This window comes from Coenobita brevimanus, chromosome 93 (genome assembly GCF_032717465.1).
Source record: "Coenobita brevimanus isolate Jiangsu-jjx chromosome 93, ASM3271746v2, whole genome shotgun sequence".
In the NCBI taxonomy this organism is placed as follows: Eukaryota; Metazoa; Arthropoda; class Malacostraca; order Decapoda; family Coenobitidae; genus Coenobita; species Coenobita brevimanus.
In genome coordinates, this window is record NC_137046.1 from 26,481,523 (window position 1) to 26,497,964 (window position 16,442).

The 16,442-nt window shown below is 41.0% G+C and overlaps 1 protein-coding gene and 1 non-coding gene across 2 annotated transcripts in view; one reads left to right on the forward strand and one right to left on the reverse strand.

Moving 5' to 3' along the window:
• Grasp65 (Golgi reassembly-stacking protein 2) overlaps positions 1 to 16,442 on the reverse strand; it is a 133,650-nt gene that overhangs the window by 60,335 nt on the left and 56,873 nt on the right. The window lies entirely within an intron of this gene.
• Positions 14,361 to 14,479, forward strand: LOC145412691 (5S ribosomal RNA). The gene has a single exon (XR_013899602.1). It is a non-coding gene; the product is annotated as a 5S ribosomal RNA (ribosomal RNA).

Genomic DNA, 16,442 nt, shown 5'->3' on the forward strand with positions numbered 1-16,442 from the left:
AATTTCCTTTGTCTGGTGGCCTGCCTCCTTTAGAGCAATGATCTGGGATATGATTTCACTCGATAGTTCACGGGTAGGTGCCATAACAAAGTTTTGAAGGCCAAAACACTGCGGGACACTCGGTAAAAAATGGCGCAATTTGAGAGGGACACTCGGCGGAGTTCCTCTCTCTCAGGCAGCCCGTGGGCGACTGAGGCGGGAACCAACCAGCACGTCAGAAGGCCCCAGGCTACCGTGACGTCATGCTCGGAGCTCAAACTTGTGGCTCAATTCTTACCCCCAAAAATGGGTGATTCTTTTTTGGCCATAAGTATTGCGCGCCCGGCGGACAACGCTGAATACTTCTGACGAGCACTGTACTTTCATCCTCACCCATACAATCCTTGCACCCACTGTTCCATACTCTCTTATATTCTCCTTCCACTTCTTGCTTATCATCAGACATACTCCCTCTCTTGCCCTCTCATTCTCACTGACTCCCGCACATATACCTACACCATATTCCCATTCTCTCGCCCTTTCACCTTGCCATTTAGTTTCAGTCAATCCACATATATCCACTTCAAGCACCTGAACAATCTCTCTCTCTTTCACTTCCTCATTCACTCCTCTCACATTCCATGTTCCCACCCTAAGAATATATATATATATATATATATATATATATATATATATATATATATACACACACACACACACACACACATATATATAGATATAGAGATATATATATATATATATATATATATATATATATATATATATATATATATACAGGTAGCTCGCACGGAACACGATCTCACGGAACGTGCTCGCAATTATACACGGTAAGGGCTGGGATACATATAAGACAACGTAAGATTAAAAAACCATTATGAAAACTACAAATTAAAGCAGGAGAGGCCTTTGAAAGATCAAATCCTCAAACGTCACCGCAGCACACGGTTTGTTTTGATTACGTGACGATCTAGGCGGGAAATTATTCAGTGAGTGAGACATTCCCGAGTACAGTAGCACAGTATTTGTAAGTTAAATATTTACAGTACTGTACTGTTCTGGTAAGTTTATGTGCAACTTGAAGTACTATTAAATAACGTTAAAGCAAGAAATAAAGTCTTATAACCAGTTTACCTGATAGGCGTCAGAATATTGCCTTTTTTATTTGTTCGTTTTTTCCACAGTGCTGTTCAGTATTTGTAAGTTAAATATTTACTGTTCTCGTATGTACTGTACTTGTAAGCACTTAAATAAAGTTAAATAATTAAATAAAGCCTTGTAACCAGATAACCCGAATTATATGATTACCCATGATCAGCGTCAGAATATTGCCTTTTTCGTTTGTTCGTTAAACTCTTACTGTACTGCTTTTCTACAGTACTGTATTTGTAAGTTAAATATTTACTGTTCTGGTATGTACTTGTAAGCAATTAAAGCATTAAATAAAGCCTTGTAACCAGTTAACCTGATTTATATGATTACCCATGATCGGCGTCGGAATATAGACTTTTTTTTTTGTTTGTTCGTTAAAGACTTATAATAAGAGAAAAATACATTTTTGTCTTGGTATCTTTACCTATTTGCTCAGGTTTGCTGTAATGGTTTGCAACTTGTAGAAAACTGTGAACACTTTCGGGAAGTGAACGAAAATCTGGAACATGACCTTGACTTCACCGTCTCATGTATCATCTGTCAGTTCACCACCGGCTATCGTGATGAGTGGATGTACGATTTTTTCGCTCGTGGCCATGCCTAACCACACATAGTTACACCCATTATCTCGACCCAGACAGAAAATACAACCTTTTTCCTCCCTTGCAAAACACAAACAACCACCCTGTTTACGAGACAGCAATATATATTGTGAAAATAACAAGGTAAAATGATAAAGATGAACGTAAAATGATTGAGAAAGATGAACATGTTATGATGGAAGAAATACGTTTTCCCTGTCTGTAAACGTATTTATTTCTGCTTTGTATCTGTATTCGTAATAATTAGACTTATTGTTAGTTCTGAAACTGCATTACGATTCTATTTTTAGCCATTCTCGTGGTGTGGGAGCTGGAAGTTGTGACACAACTTCCTTATTGCTAATCGGACTGACCCTCCACTTTATTCTCCCGTGGCAGAGTCTAGGCTTGGAGGACGTGCAGTTTTCTCATTTAGGACTGAAAATTCAACTCTTTCGCTCCCTTTTCCAAGCATGGGCACAACGATAACGTAAAAAATAACTCGAAACTACCATAAACATATATCAAAAAGGTGAAAATGTATTCATAACATTAATTTTTTTCCCAGCCATTCCTAACAGATTATGTACTGAAATCATTCGATATCACAGTACTGCATTTCTAAGTTAAATATGTACTGTTCTGGTATGTACTTGTAAGTTAAAGCACTGGTACCAGTTAACCTAATTTATATGATTACCTATGATCGGCGTCGGAATTTTTCCTTGTGTTTACGTACAGTATTTGTGTGTTGAAGTTTTGCTGTGGAGTACTGTGATTTGTGAGTTATAACATTAAATAAACCTTCTAACCACTTAAAGTGCTTTCTAGTGACGGATAACAGCAAAACAACACATTTGGGGGGTCTAGGGAGCAAAATACGGAGTAGTTTAAATATACGTGATTTCGCACCTATATATATATATATATATATATATATATATATATATATATATATATATATATATATATATATATATATATATATATATATATATATATATATATATATATATATATATATATACATATATATATATATATATATATATATATATATATATATATACTTTCCGGACTCCCCACTTACCGGACATTGTGGGCCTGGACCTTTGGAACCCAAAAATGGCCAAAAAAAAGAAAAAAAATCCGGATGATATCGGTTTTCAGCCCATAATCATTCTCGTGAATTTTATTATGTTCTACACACTCATCTCTTCAAGTTCATCTACATTTTCCTTACACAACTCCATCACAAATTGGTTTTAAGGAAGATATAATAATATTTGGGTGTCCTCATCCCACCCTCCCCCTTCCAGCCCAGCCAGGATGACTTGCTAGCTCAACGAAATCCGGTTCAAACTGAGCTCTCGACGCCGGCGAGAAGCAAGCCAATCACTGCCGTCACCAGATCACCTACGGCCAATCAGCATTTCTGCTGTTCCCTCCACTACCTCCAGCTTCCATTTCAAAATCAGAGTAGATATGGCGGTCCAGTGCAGCAAGTGTCTCTCGGTTCCCAGCCGCATTTGTCAAAGGTATTTTGAAAACAACGATTCAAGCATTGAATTTCTTAGGTCCCACGGTGTTTTGCTACTACATGTTCAGTGTCCCTATCTTACGAGTAAGGTAAGAAGATGTAAGGTTTGAATAGTAGGTTACTTTCAGTTTGGGTTAGGTTGGGTTGGTTTAGGTTAGGTAGGATTAGGTTAGGTTAGGTTTTAGGTTAGGTTAGGTTAGGTTAGGTTTGGTTAGGTTCGGTTCGGTTTTAGGTTAGGATATGTTTGAGCTTCGTATTTTACCTAAGAAACCTAGGTTTTTCCGATGGATTTTGGTATGATTCATTCGATTTTCAGTTTCATTTCAGTCGGAAATGACCATTTTCTGAGTTTCTCCCCTCCCTAAAACCCCCGATTCCCGAAAGATCCCCCATTATTGCAGGGGGATGGGGGGCAGGTCATATCTCAAAATCTGGTTACTTCCGACAGAAATGATGCTCAAAATCGAATGAATCATATCAAAATCCACCAGAAAAACCTAAGTTTCGTGGGAAAAAGCAGTATGGACAGAAAACCGATACTTACCAAAAATCCTCCCCAAATCCTACTTTTTTCCCATCTGTAATTTGAAATTGCCGCACGGTGCTGAACAGGCCAGCTGTGTTTACACACGGCCCCTTCACCCCTTCCTCCCCCACCCCCTCACAAGTTACCACCTAACTGCCATCACAAGTAGATGCTCATTGCAAATGGATGCCACACGTGCTCGCTTTTGTGATTAAACAGTGAGTTAAGCAACGTTGGGTCTGGTTAGTACTTGGATGGGTGACCGCCTGGGAACACCAGATGCTGTTGGCATCCCTACGTCAAGTGGGGTTGGTGGAGGATTAGTGCCCCTCCCTGTAAAACAATTAACTCTAAGCCCTTGGCCACCCTGTCTGGGATACATGGCATCTGGCAATGAATGAATGAATGAATAAACTGCAATACCTTGCCACTAGACCACATGCGAATATACAGTGTTGTGCAGTGTTAAGAAATTAGAATTTAGAGTGCAAAGGATTAACTGTGGAGTGCAAACTGGCAGTTGAAACCAGCATGGTGCAATTAAGAACAGAATGTGCAGTGTTAAACAATTATAACTCACAGTGCAAAGAATTAAATGCACCACAACACTGGATTACTGTATATGCTTTAAGAGCATTTTCACCACTGCCAAAGCCTTAGAGGAGGCGGCCACAGACGTGCTGTAAGTAACCCGTACAGTGATAAATACTTTCCATATCCACTTCTAATTCCTCATTCTCTGGTTCCTTTTCATTTATTTCATGCTTTATGTCCATTATTGGTGTGAATAGAGTCTTAAATAGGTTTAAATAGGTGCTATGCATGTCCGGTAGGGAGTTATTTAGATGGCTTTCAAAGTTAGGCTGGGTTAGGGTCCTTAACCCTCCTCAGGTAGACCTTTGTCCACCCTTTCACCCCAGGTAGATCTAGGTCTACCAGACCCAGGTCAGAAACAAGGTCAGAAAACACACTTTTATTTTATTTATGACAGATCCAAACATGGTATGACATTCTTCAATGTATATGCAATACAGCCATGTAAATAAACTTAATTCTTAAATTCATTATATATTTTTACCATCATTCACTCACTTGATGTAGTGCTGCCTATTTTTTCCTTAGCCTTTATCATTTTTTTTCTGTGCCTGCCCTCCTATCTTCCTATTTCTCCCATCTTTCCTGTCACTACTTATTGCTTTTCTTCTGTTACAGGTGGCTTTACATTGAGTGACAACAAGCCAAATGGTTTCCTGTAAACCAAGAAACCATTTACAACGCTGGGTGGTAACCATATAACCAAACCAAACGTGCTTCCTACGTGTCAAGTGGGTTGGTGGAGGGTTAGTGTCCCTCCCTGTAGAACAAATAACTCAGAGTCAAATGGCCACCCCGTACTGGATTATGGCGTCTGGCAATAGATAGATAGATAGATTAAAAAAAAAAAAAAAAAAAAAAAAAAAAAAAGTTTTTTTTAAATATTCAGGGAAAAAATGAAAACATCCGATTGTAACTGTGTGGTGCAACTGGCAGTAACATCATGGAGCTTCATGGTGTGATGTTGGGGTGCCTGAAGCTGCGACCTTATTTGCAATCAGAGAACAAAATAAAGCACCCTCCTCAGGTAGAGCCGGGTCTCTGAGACCCTCCCCCCCCTACACCGGAAACAGAGAAGAGCTCGAAATTGCCCTTTCACCCCTTACATGTGTAATGCCACAAATTTAGTATTCATGTATATGTTTAGAGGTACTGTAATTTCTAAGTTAGAGTGTAATCTGAATATTAGTCTATAAGGCTCCTGTTCTAAGTAGTAGTTCATGTGTTAATGATTGATATAGGGACAACTTTATCTTTATATGTCTATATCTCTGTATCTATGCATAGGTAGTGTAACTGGGACTGTTGAACTATGGGAGTTCACCCATCTGGTAAGTAACGAATAACAGATGTGGGCAACATCCTCTTGCTTGTGGTGCGTTGTTGCCGGGCGCCAAGTTTAAACCTTAAACAGAATAATAATGGGTATGCAATTCTTTCCATATCATTGTTGTGAAATGATTACTAATGAAGCTGCTAGAATCCAAATATGTGAAATTAATAGTCAGAAAAGGCAAAGATAATGTAATTTGTGAGGATCAAGTAGTTCCGCTTGCCTTAGCCATCACTAGATGGCATAAGCTACCCCAAACTCAGGGCGGGATGGAGGTAAATTCAGTATTTAACTGTAGTAAGGAATGAATCCCAAATTTTCCCTAATTCAATCAAAAGTCCTAACGTCATGTGTACTCTACTATATAAATAGTGAAGAGAATTAAAACCCACCATATCGCAAAAACACAGTCTCATTTGACTAGCAGTAGCGTCCCTGTGGGCCCAGCTAAGCCACATTGGCTAACCAGACATTACGAGTAACAGACGTTTTTTCAGGTGAGCTGTACACATTCCTCCTTTCTCCCCCCTTGCGTGTTTTAATTCTTGCTTGTCGTGAACAATAAGAAGTCTATCTATCTATCTATCTATATATTGCCAGATACCTCAATCCCGTTTGGGGTAGCCACAAACAAATCGCCTCCAAGTCGCCCTGTCCCCCGCCATTTCACTCCCCTGCTCCCAACTCACACCCCCCTCTCTCATATACCTCTCCACCCCATCCCTCCATCTCATCCTCGGCCTCCCCCTCCCTCTTCCCCCCTCCACCTCACTCACATACACTCACTTCATCAGTCTTTCACCCTCCATCCTCTCCACATGGCCAAACCACCTCAGTGTGTTTCTCATAACACTTCCTATCACATCCACATCCACATCCACACCACAACGCTCCTTTATATCTTCATTCGTCAGCCTGTCTCTCCACGTGACTCCACAGGTTCCTCTTAAATAACTCATTTCCACTGCTCTCACTCTTGACTTGTATCCTTCCAACAATGTCCAAGCTTCACTTCCGTACATTAGAGTTGGTATCACAATACTGTCATGTAGTAACTTTTTCACTTCCATGCTCACTTCCCTGTTTCTTATCACTGCTTTCAAAGAACCAGCAACCTTTCTTCCCTGCTGTACCCTTTCAAGCACTTCACCCTCCAAACCTCCATCCTTACTCATCACACTACCCAAGTACTTAAACATACTCACATTTTCCAATTCCTCACCATCCAACCTCACTGTACATTCACTAACCTCACCTCTCTCAAAGACCATCACTTTACTCTTCCCTACATTCACCTTTAGATTCCGTTTGTTACACACTCTCCCAAACTCATCCACCAAGCCTTGCAGCTCCCCTTCGTCTTCACTCAACAACACAGTATCATCTGCAAACAACAGTACAGGGAGTTTCCAAACACTATCCTCTCTCACCAGGGCCACTCCAACATCCACTACCCTACCTTGTACCTCTTTTATTACCCCATCCATGTACAGATTGAACAACCATGGAGACATGACACATCCCTGTTTCAACCCAACTTTCAAAGAGAAAAATTCACTTAGTTCACCATCCACACGCACTGCAGCCTTCGCACCATCGTACATACTCTTCACAGTATTCAACAACTTCCCATCTACTCCATATATTCTTAACACTTTCCACAATCCTTGTCTATCCACCCTGTCATATGCTTTCTCCAAATCCATGAAAGCCACATACAACTTCTTTCCCTTCTCTAGAAACTTTTCCACTAAAGATCTAAGAATGAATATCTCATCTACACAACCTCTTCCCTTCCTAAAGCCTCCCTGTTCTTCTCCAACTAATTTCTCTGTTCTTTCTCTAACTCTGTCTATAAGTATCCTACCATACACTTTTCCTATTATACTAAGAAGACAAATACCCCTATGATTACCACACACTTCTTTTTCCCCTTTTCCTTTGTACGAGGGAATAATTATACCTGACTTCCAATCCTCCGGGACTCTACCTTCCTCCCAGGCCAATCTGCACATCTTCCACATCCATTCTACTACTATCTCTCCCCCATGCTTCAGCATTTCACCACACACTCCATCAATTCCTGGGGCTTTCCCCGTTTTAACTTTCTTCATTGCTTCCACAACTTCTATCCTACTGATTTCTTCCTGTCTTCTCACCTCCCTCCTTCTCCCAGCCATTCCCCAGCCACTTATACTCGCATTACTTCCATCCTCTACGTTCAACAATTCCTTAAAGTGTTCTCTCCATCTGTTCACTTTTTCTCCCTTCTCCACTAGTAATCTACCACTTTTATCTTTCACTCCCCTGCTTACTTCACTTCCACCCTGTCTTACTCTTTTCACTTCTCTCCAGAACATTTTCTTACAGTCCCTCCACTTTACACTCACATTCCTTCCAAATTCCTCATCCACTCTCTTCTTACTCTCTCTTACTAATCTTTTCACCTCTCTCTTTCTTTCCACATATAACTCTCTCTTCCGCCTCTCAACTTCTTCCACACCCCTATTTCTCATCCATTCATTGTATGCTTTCTTCTTTTGTGCCACAGCCTGTCTCACCTCTTCAGTCCACCACGCTGTTCCTTGCACCCCCCTCCGTCTTCTCTTCCTTCCACACACCACATCACATGCTGCACATATTTCTTCTGTAAATATCTTACACACACCTTCCACGTCTCCCATCTGCTCCAATTCATATTTGCCCAATCGTTCCTCCACTTCTCTCTTATACTCTGCCTTTTTCTCATCCTCTTGTAACCTTTCCACTCTCCTTGCAACTACTCCTTCCTCTCGTCTTTCCCTTCTTCTATTCCTCCATCTTACTTGCATTCTAATTCTGGCCACCACCAAGTAGTGGTCAGAAAGTCCACTCCCCCAACCTCTATACACTCTTGCATCCTTTACACATCTTCGCATCCTTTCATCCACACACACATAATCAATCATTGCCTTCCTTTCATTCAGTTCACCACCCACCCTTCTCATCACTCGCCATGTACAGGTAACTCGCACGGAACACGAGGGTTTCGTTCCTACCGTGCCGTGTTAGGTGCGAAATCGCGTATATTTAAACTACTCCGTATTTTGCTCCCTAGACCCCCCAAATGTGTTGTTTTGCTGTTATATGTCACTAGAAAGCACTTTAAGTGGTTAGAAGGTTTATTTAATGTTATAACTCACAAATACAGTACTCCTGAGCAAAACTTCAACACACAAATACTGTACGTAAACACAAGGAAACATTCCGACGCCGATCATAGGTAATAAATTAGGTTAACTGGTACTAGTGCTTTAACTTACAAGTACATACCAGAACAGTACATATTTAACTTAGAAATGCAGTACTGTGATATCGAATGATTTCAGTACATAATCTGTTAGGAATGGCTGGAAAAAAAAAAAATGTTATAAATACATTTTCACCTTTTTGATATATGTTTATGGTAGTTTCGAGTTATTCTTTACGTTATCGTTGTGCCCATGCTTGGAAAAGGGGGCGAAAGAGTTGAATTATCAGTCCTAAATGAGAAAACTGCACGTCCTGCAAGGCTAGACTCTGCCACGGGAGAATAAAGTGGAGGGTCAGTCCGATTAGCAATAAGGAAGTTGTGTCACAACTTCCAGCTCCCACACCACGAGAATGGCTAAAAATAGAATCGTAATGCAGTTTCAGAACTAACAATAAGTCTAATTATTACGAATACAGATACAAAGCAGAAATAAATACGTTTACAGACGGGGAAAACGTATTTCTTCCATCATAACATGTTCATCTTTCTCAATCATTTTACGTTCATCTTTATCATTTTACCTTGTTATTTTCGCAATATATATTGCTGTCTCGTAAACAGGGTGGTTGTTTGTGTTTTGCAAGGGAGGAAAAAGGTTGTATTTTCTGTCTGGGTCGAGATAATGGGTGTAACTATGTGTGGTTAGGCATGGCCACGAGCGAAAAAATCGTACATCCACTCATCACGATAGCCGGTGGTGAACTGACAGATACATGAGTCGGTGAAGTCAAGGTCATGTCCCAGATTTTCGTTCACTTCCCGAAAGTTTTCACAGTTTTCTACAAGTTGCAAACCATTACAGCAAACCTGAGCAAATAGGTAAAGATACCAAGACAAAAATGTATTTTTCTCTTATTATAAGTCTTTAACGAACAAACAAACAAAAAGTCTATATTCCGACGCCGATCATGGGTAATCATATAAATCAGGTTAACTGGTTACAAGGCTTTATTTAATGCTTTAATTGCTTACAAGTACATACCAGAACAGTAAATATTTAACTTACAAATACAGTACTGTAGAAAAGCAGTACAGTAAGAGTTTAACGAACAAACGAAAAAGGCAATATTCCGACGCTGATCATGGGTAATCATATAATTCGGGTTATCTGGTTACAAGGCTTTATTTAATTATTTAACTTTATTTAAGTGCTTACAAGTACAGTACATACGAGAACAGTAAATATTTAACTTACAAATACTGAACAGCACTGTGGAAAAAACGAACAAATAAAAAAGGCAATATTCTGACGCCTATCAGGTAAACTGGTTATAAGACTTTATTTCTTGCTTTAACGTTATTTAATAGTACTTTAAGTTGCACATAAACTTACCAGAACAGTACAGTACTGTAAATATTTAACTTACAAATACTGTGCTACTGTACTCGGGAATGTCTCACTCACTGAATAATTTCCCGCCTAGATCGTCACGTAATCAAAACAAACCGCGCGCTGCGGTGACGTTCGAGGATTTGATCTTTCAAAGGCCTCTCCTGCGTTAATTTGTAGTTTTCATAATGGTTTTTTAATCTTACGTTGTCTAATATGTATCCCAGCCCTTACCGCGTATAATTGCGAGCGCGTTCCGTGAGATCGTGTTCCGTGCGAGTTACCTGTATACCTGTGGATCATTTTATGCCTGAAGAGGGTATTGGCTATCACCAACCCCCTCCCAGCACAAATGTCCACTAACGCACTCCCATTCTCATCTATCTCAGCTGGCACACCCCAATCACTAATGTTGTTAAAAGCTTAACGTAGACAATGGCTAACCAGATGTTACGAGTAACAGACGTTGTTTCAGTCCATAGACACCGTGACTTTGGGGTTTGACGAGGCCATCATGTGAATTTGCCCATAGACTTGATGTACACACACACTTACACTACCCACAAATAGATTTATAACTGAATGTAGTAGCATTTGAATTATGAATCAATCAGGTAAACCTTTTTTTGATAGTAGATAAGGTACGGAATTTTGAAAGTTAATGTGATCATGTAACGGAAAAGCGAATTTAAACTCATCAACCGTTTTTTTTTTCTCTTCTTTTATTAATAGGTTAGAAATATTGGGAGTGTTAAAGTGAATTTAGTGGTTGTATGGATATGTAATTTCGAACTGTTCCTCGAGGCTAAGCAAGCCTGAGTGATTATGAAATATTAGCTCGAGGCTAAGCAAGCCCGAGTGATTATGAAATATTAGTGAACTGTGTGATGAGTTTAGACTGGCCCAACGTAATAGTACATGAGTGAATATTTTTGGTTCAAGGCTATCCCAACCCGAAAAGACAGTCCATGTCATTGAATGTCCCAGTCTTGAGGCTATCGACGAGCCCAAGAATAACTGATAATCGAGAATGTAATGTGATGAACTCAGGAGTCATTGTTAAATATTTAAATTGTTTTGCTTGGTAACAGTACTGTATTACTATTGGCCAAACTAGTACTTAATTTACAACTCTTTTCATATTATTAAAGGTCATGTAATTCAAAAAATGTCTGTTGTTTAACAAGTATGGAGTTATTAAAGTAAAGTATATGCAATTTTGATATCCAACCAAGAGAATTTTGTCCTCTCACACATGACTCACTCCCTTTCCAGTTCAAGATTCCTCCGCTTTGGGAACGACTAACACACGTGGTACTAACTTATTCTCGACTCGGCTAAAAATACAAACGCTACCAAAAATATCCTTTATGCAATTAACCTTTATCATTCAAAGTCGAAGTTACTCCCCTCCCCCTTATGTTTTTGTTTTTCTTTGGTGAATACTTTATCAGTCATTGTGGGGAGACTAAGTTGAGTACCCTTTGTATTATCAACAAGTAAGTTAAAAAGAACAAACCTCATAAATAATGATGGGATAAAATTTCTCATCATTACACTGATGAACAACGGTGGGATAAAAATCCTGGCGTTACACATGGGTACAAAAAGTCAGGCAGCTACTGGGGGGTACAGGGTTTCCGGGTGTTTAAAAGGTAGTTTACTTAACAAACTTGGGGGGGGGGGTCTCAGAGGCCCGGCTCTACTTGAGCAGGGTTAAGTACCAATCCAGCAGGAAGGGACCCATTTTCCTGAAATGCCTTTGTCTCTGTTACATCAGATAGTGGAGGGATTCTATCTATCTATTGCCAGATGCCTTAATCCCATTCGGGATGGCCACAAACAAATCACCTCCACATCGCCCTGTCCCTCACCATTTCACTGCCCTGCTCCCAACTCACACACACCCTCTCTCAAATACCTCTCCACCCCATCCCTCCATCTCATCCTCGACCTCCCCCTCCCTCATCCCCCCTCCACCTCACTCACATACACTCTCTTCATCAGTCTTTCACCCTCCATCCTCTCCACATGGTCAAACCACCTCAGCATATATATATATATATACAGTACACCCTCATTATCGACGTTTTTTTTATTGACGGATTTGATTATCGACGGTTTTTTCTTCTCCTGGGAGTTAAATTATTATTAAAAAAATAAAAAAATAAAGAATTGTATTGGCACCTCCTAGCAAGTTTGCGCGCCATCCCGCCAGGTGTCTCTGGCTGCTCGCGGCATGTTCCCGCCGACCCAACAAACAACAGCATCAGTACACGTTTGTCTGTTGTTCTCATATCGTGTTCGGCCACATCTATCGTGCTTTCGCGATCATCATGGCTCCGAAGCGCCCTTGTAACACTCCAACTGGAAATAAGGCAGCTAAGAGAGCAAGGAAAGTACTTACCTTGGAAGTAAAGAACGAAATATTACAAAAACTTAGAAGTGGAATGAGTTATGCAGCGGTTGGTCGCGAGTAAGGCATGAATGAGTCCAGTGTTTGTGGCATAAAACGGAGAGAAAAAGACATTAAAGATGCTCTGGCTTCGTGCACACCAGGATCGGCTAAAGTAACGATGCATGTGAGAGATGATGCCTTGGTGAAAATGGAAAAGGCAATGAATATTTGGATTGAGGACTTAAACCGTCGACACGTGCCGCTAGACTCCCAGTTCATCAGAAACAAACCAAAACAACTCTATGCTCGGTTTGCTGGTGAAAGCAGTGGTGTTGGTGAAGATAATGGTGATGAAAGTGAGGCAGGTGAAAATAGTGATGATGGTGATGAAAGTAATGATGATGGTGATAGGCCTAGTAATGTTGGTGCTTCTAGGCAAAAGAAATTTGCAGCCAGCAAGGGCTGGTTCGAGAATTTTAAGAAAAGGTATGGCCTACATAACATTAGGATGACTGGTGAAGCAGCTTCAGCAGATCAGATAGCAGGAGAATCGTACCCAGGTGAATTTGCTGAACTTATAAGGGAGAAAGGGTACAGGCCTGATAAAGTGTTTAATGCGGACAAAACAGGCCTGTGGTGGAAGAAAATGCCTAAAAGAACGTACATTTCGAAGGAGGAGAAAAGTGCGCCAAACTTTAAAGCAGCAAAAGATCGTGTGTCTGTGCTGTTGTGTGGTAATGCAGGAGGACATATGATAAAACCCATGCTCCTGTATCATTTGTTATAATGTTAAAGACAAGTTGGATTTTTTGTCAATAAAGGATATTTCTTGCAAAAGTTAAGCAGAGATTAAATATGAAATATACGAGCATAAGGAGAGTTGAATTTTCCTAAAAGAAGATCCTAGCGAAAGCTAGGCTAAGATTCATCTTTGATAACATAAACTGCCATACAGTCATGAAAATTTAGGTCTGGGAGAAATGGAATATCAAGAATGAAAGGAAGCTCTTGAGAATGAAAGTAAATAGGAGAGCGTGGTCTTTCTGGTATGAGCTAGCAGCACCGGCGTGTGTTGTGAAGATCGGTGCGAACAGCTGATCTAACGTAACACTTGCCTCACACTCTCAGTTATTAGAACGTATGAATGACCACCACTGCTGCTTTCGTTTTTTTTTTTTTTTTTTTTTTTTACACTCGGTTATGTAAACGTATGGATGGCTACAACTGCTGGTTTCGCCTTTTATTTTTAGATGGAGTGAGGTGCAAGTGGAGAGAGAAGTGATGATACAGCAGCCATTACAAGTTGGGGTCCAGTGTACGACCACTATGCATCAACATCAGAGATTATGCTATTTTTTCCATAATTCTTTACTTAATATAAGTACTGTAGTTTTATTATGATATTCAGTTTTTCAATTGCTTAATTTATTTCTAAGAAACACTAAAACTAAACTGCATATTACATACGAGTGATTGAAGGGATACTAAAATATATAAACAAGAGGGTACCTGACCAGACGAAAATCGGTATCGACGGTTTTAGGCATCGACGGGTATCTTAGGTACCTAACCCCCGTCGATAATGAGGGTGTACTGTATATATATATATATATATATGCCAACGGCCATACCACGTTGAGTACACCGCTTCCCGTTCGATCAGCGAAGTTAAGCAACGTTGGGTCTGGTTAGTACTTGGATGGGTGACCGCCGGGGAACACCAGATGCTGTTGGCATCCCTACGTCAAGTGGGGTTGGTGGAGGATTAGTGCCCCTCCCTGTAAAACAATTAACTCTAAGCCCTTGGCCACCCTGTCTGGGATACATGGCGTCTGGCAATGAATGAATGAATATATATATATATACATATATATACAGTAATCACTCCAATATCCGACGTAATAGAGCCATAGGTAGATCTGGATATTGGTTCTGTCCGGATATTGGGTCCCACCTTATGGATTTGTACTTATGGACCCTAACTCAGGGAAACACCTATACAACTCCCTCTGGACATGCATAGCACCTACTTAATACCCAAATCACACCAATAAGGCACATAAATGACTGAAATAAATGCAAAAGAAACATAAAATGAGGGTTTAGAAGTATCTTCATACATTAATAAACATTCTGGTACTTATGGACCCTAACCTAGCCTAACTCAGGAAAACACATTCCTACTGCACATGCATAGCTACTAACACCCTATTCACACCAATAAAGGACAGTAAAGAGTGAAATAAGGTAAGTATAGTATGGAAAAAAGTACAGTATGAAACATTCTGCCTACTTACAGCAAGTCCCTGGCCACCTCAATGAATAACCGCCTCCTCTCGGACTCTGACAGTAAGAAGGATTTCCTGAAGCACTTGCAGTACACTGTTCCTGAAGTCTTGCACTGAACTTAGTCAATCACACACAGAAGTCCATTCTCTTCACAGTGTGCACTCTTGTCTAAATAATGCTCCATTGTAACTTACTAAGTGTTGCACTTTAACTTTTCCCATTCTTATAATTTTCCAAAGCCAAAACAAACAAGTCTATTTACGTTAAATTTTTTTTCTATTGAGTCTTTTCTCTCACAACTGTAAATCCTTAACACAACACACTGTTTTTTTCACTGCACAACACTCTAAATTCTCGTGTGGTCTAGTGGAGAACTTCTTGCTGTTTATTCACTGTCAGAGTCCGAGAGTATCACTGGCAGGTGACCTAGGGGAGCATCGCTGGGTCGTGGTGATGGCGTACCCACTGCAGACGAGACTAAAGACAGACACAAACTCACGTCGAGCGGTGACTCCCCCATGGCTGATGTGCTGGGCTGTGGTTCGGAGCATGAGGGCCAATCTTGGGGAGGCAACGGAGTGGAGCCAGGGCTGGGCACAGCGGGGGTCACGGGCCTGAAAAAACTGTCAATCGTTGATTGACGCAATGACCGACAATTCTGACGATTGATGATGCGCTGCCTGAAAGCACGCACTTCCTCCACGAGTCCCAAGGGCCCCATCTCCCTGTCGCAGTCCGGGTGTTCCAGGTAGTCTAGGACGAACTCTAGATGTTCCCGGAGTGCGCTCAGCTTGGGGATGGGTGGAGTAGTGTCCTGCTGAGAGGAGTCCGCATCATCGTCGGAATCTTCAAGTTCGGTACTGACACCTGCAACCGAAGACGCGATCTCGATATCAGACAACGTCTGATACCCAGGATTGTCCTCGTCGTCATCCAAGCACTCACGAACATCGTCCACATCTACAGCGTCGCCGTGCGTACGTAGCCGTGCATGGAAGTCATCCACGTCAAATCCTAGAAAATCGTACTCAACATCCGTTCCGAGAAGCAGATGAGACCAACCATTTTCCAGAGTCTTCAAAGGGACGTCCTTCCATGCACTAGCCCAGTTGTACAGCGCAGACTTGATGTTGTAGCGGCGAAGGTTTTCCAAAGTCCGTTTGCCTTGTGTGTCCCGTCCCTCCCTGCGCTCGTCCTCGTCCTCGAGAACAACCATCACCTCGTCCAGGAACTTCCGTCGGTATAGGCGCTTTGTTGCCACGATCACTCCTTGGTCCATTGGTTGGATGAGAGCAGTCATATTAGGTGGCAGAAACATGCACCTAATACGGCCATTTTCAGCAACCAAGTCCTTGTCGCATGGGTGGGCAGGTGCATTGTTGAGGAGAAGGAGGGCCTTTACCTGGTCGT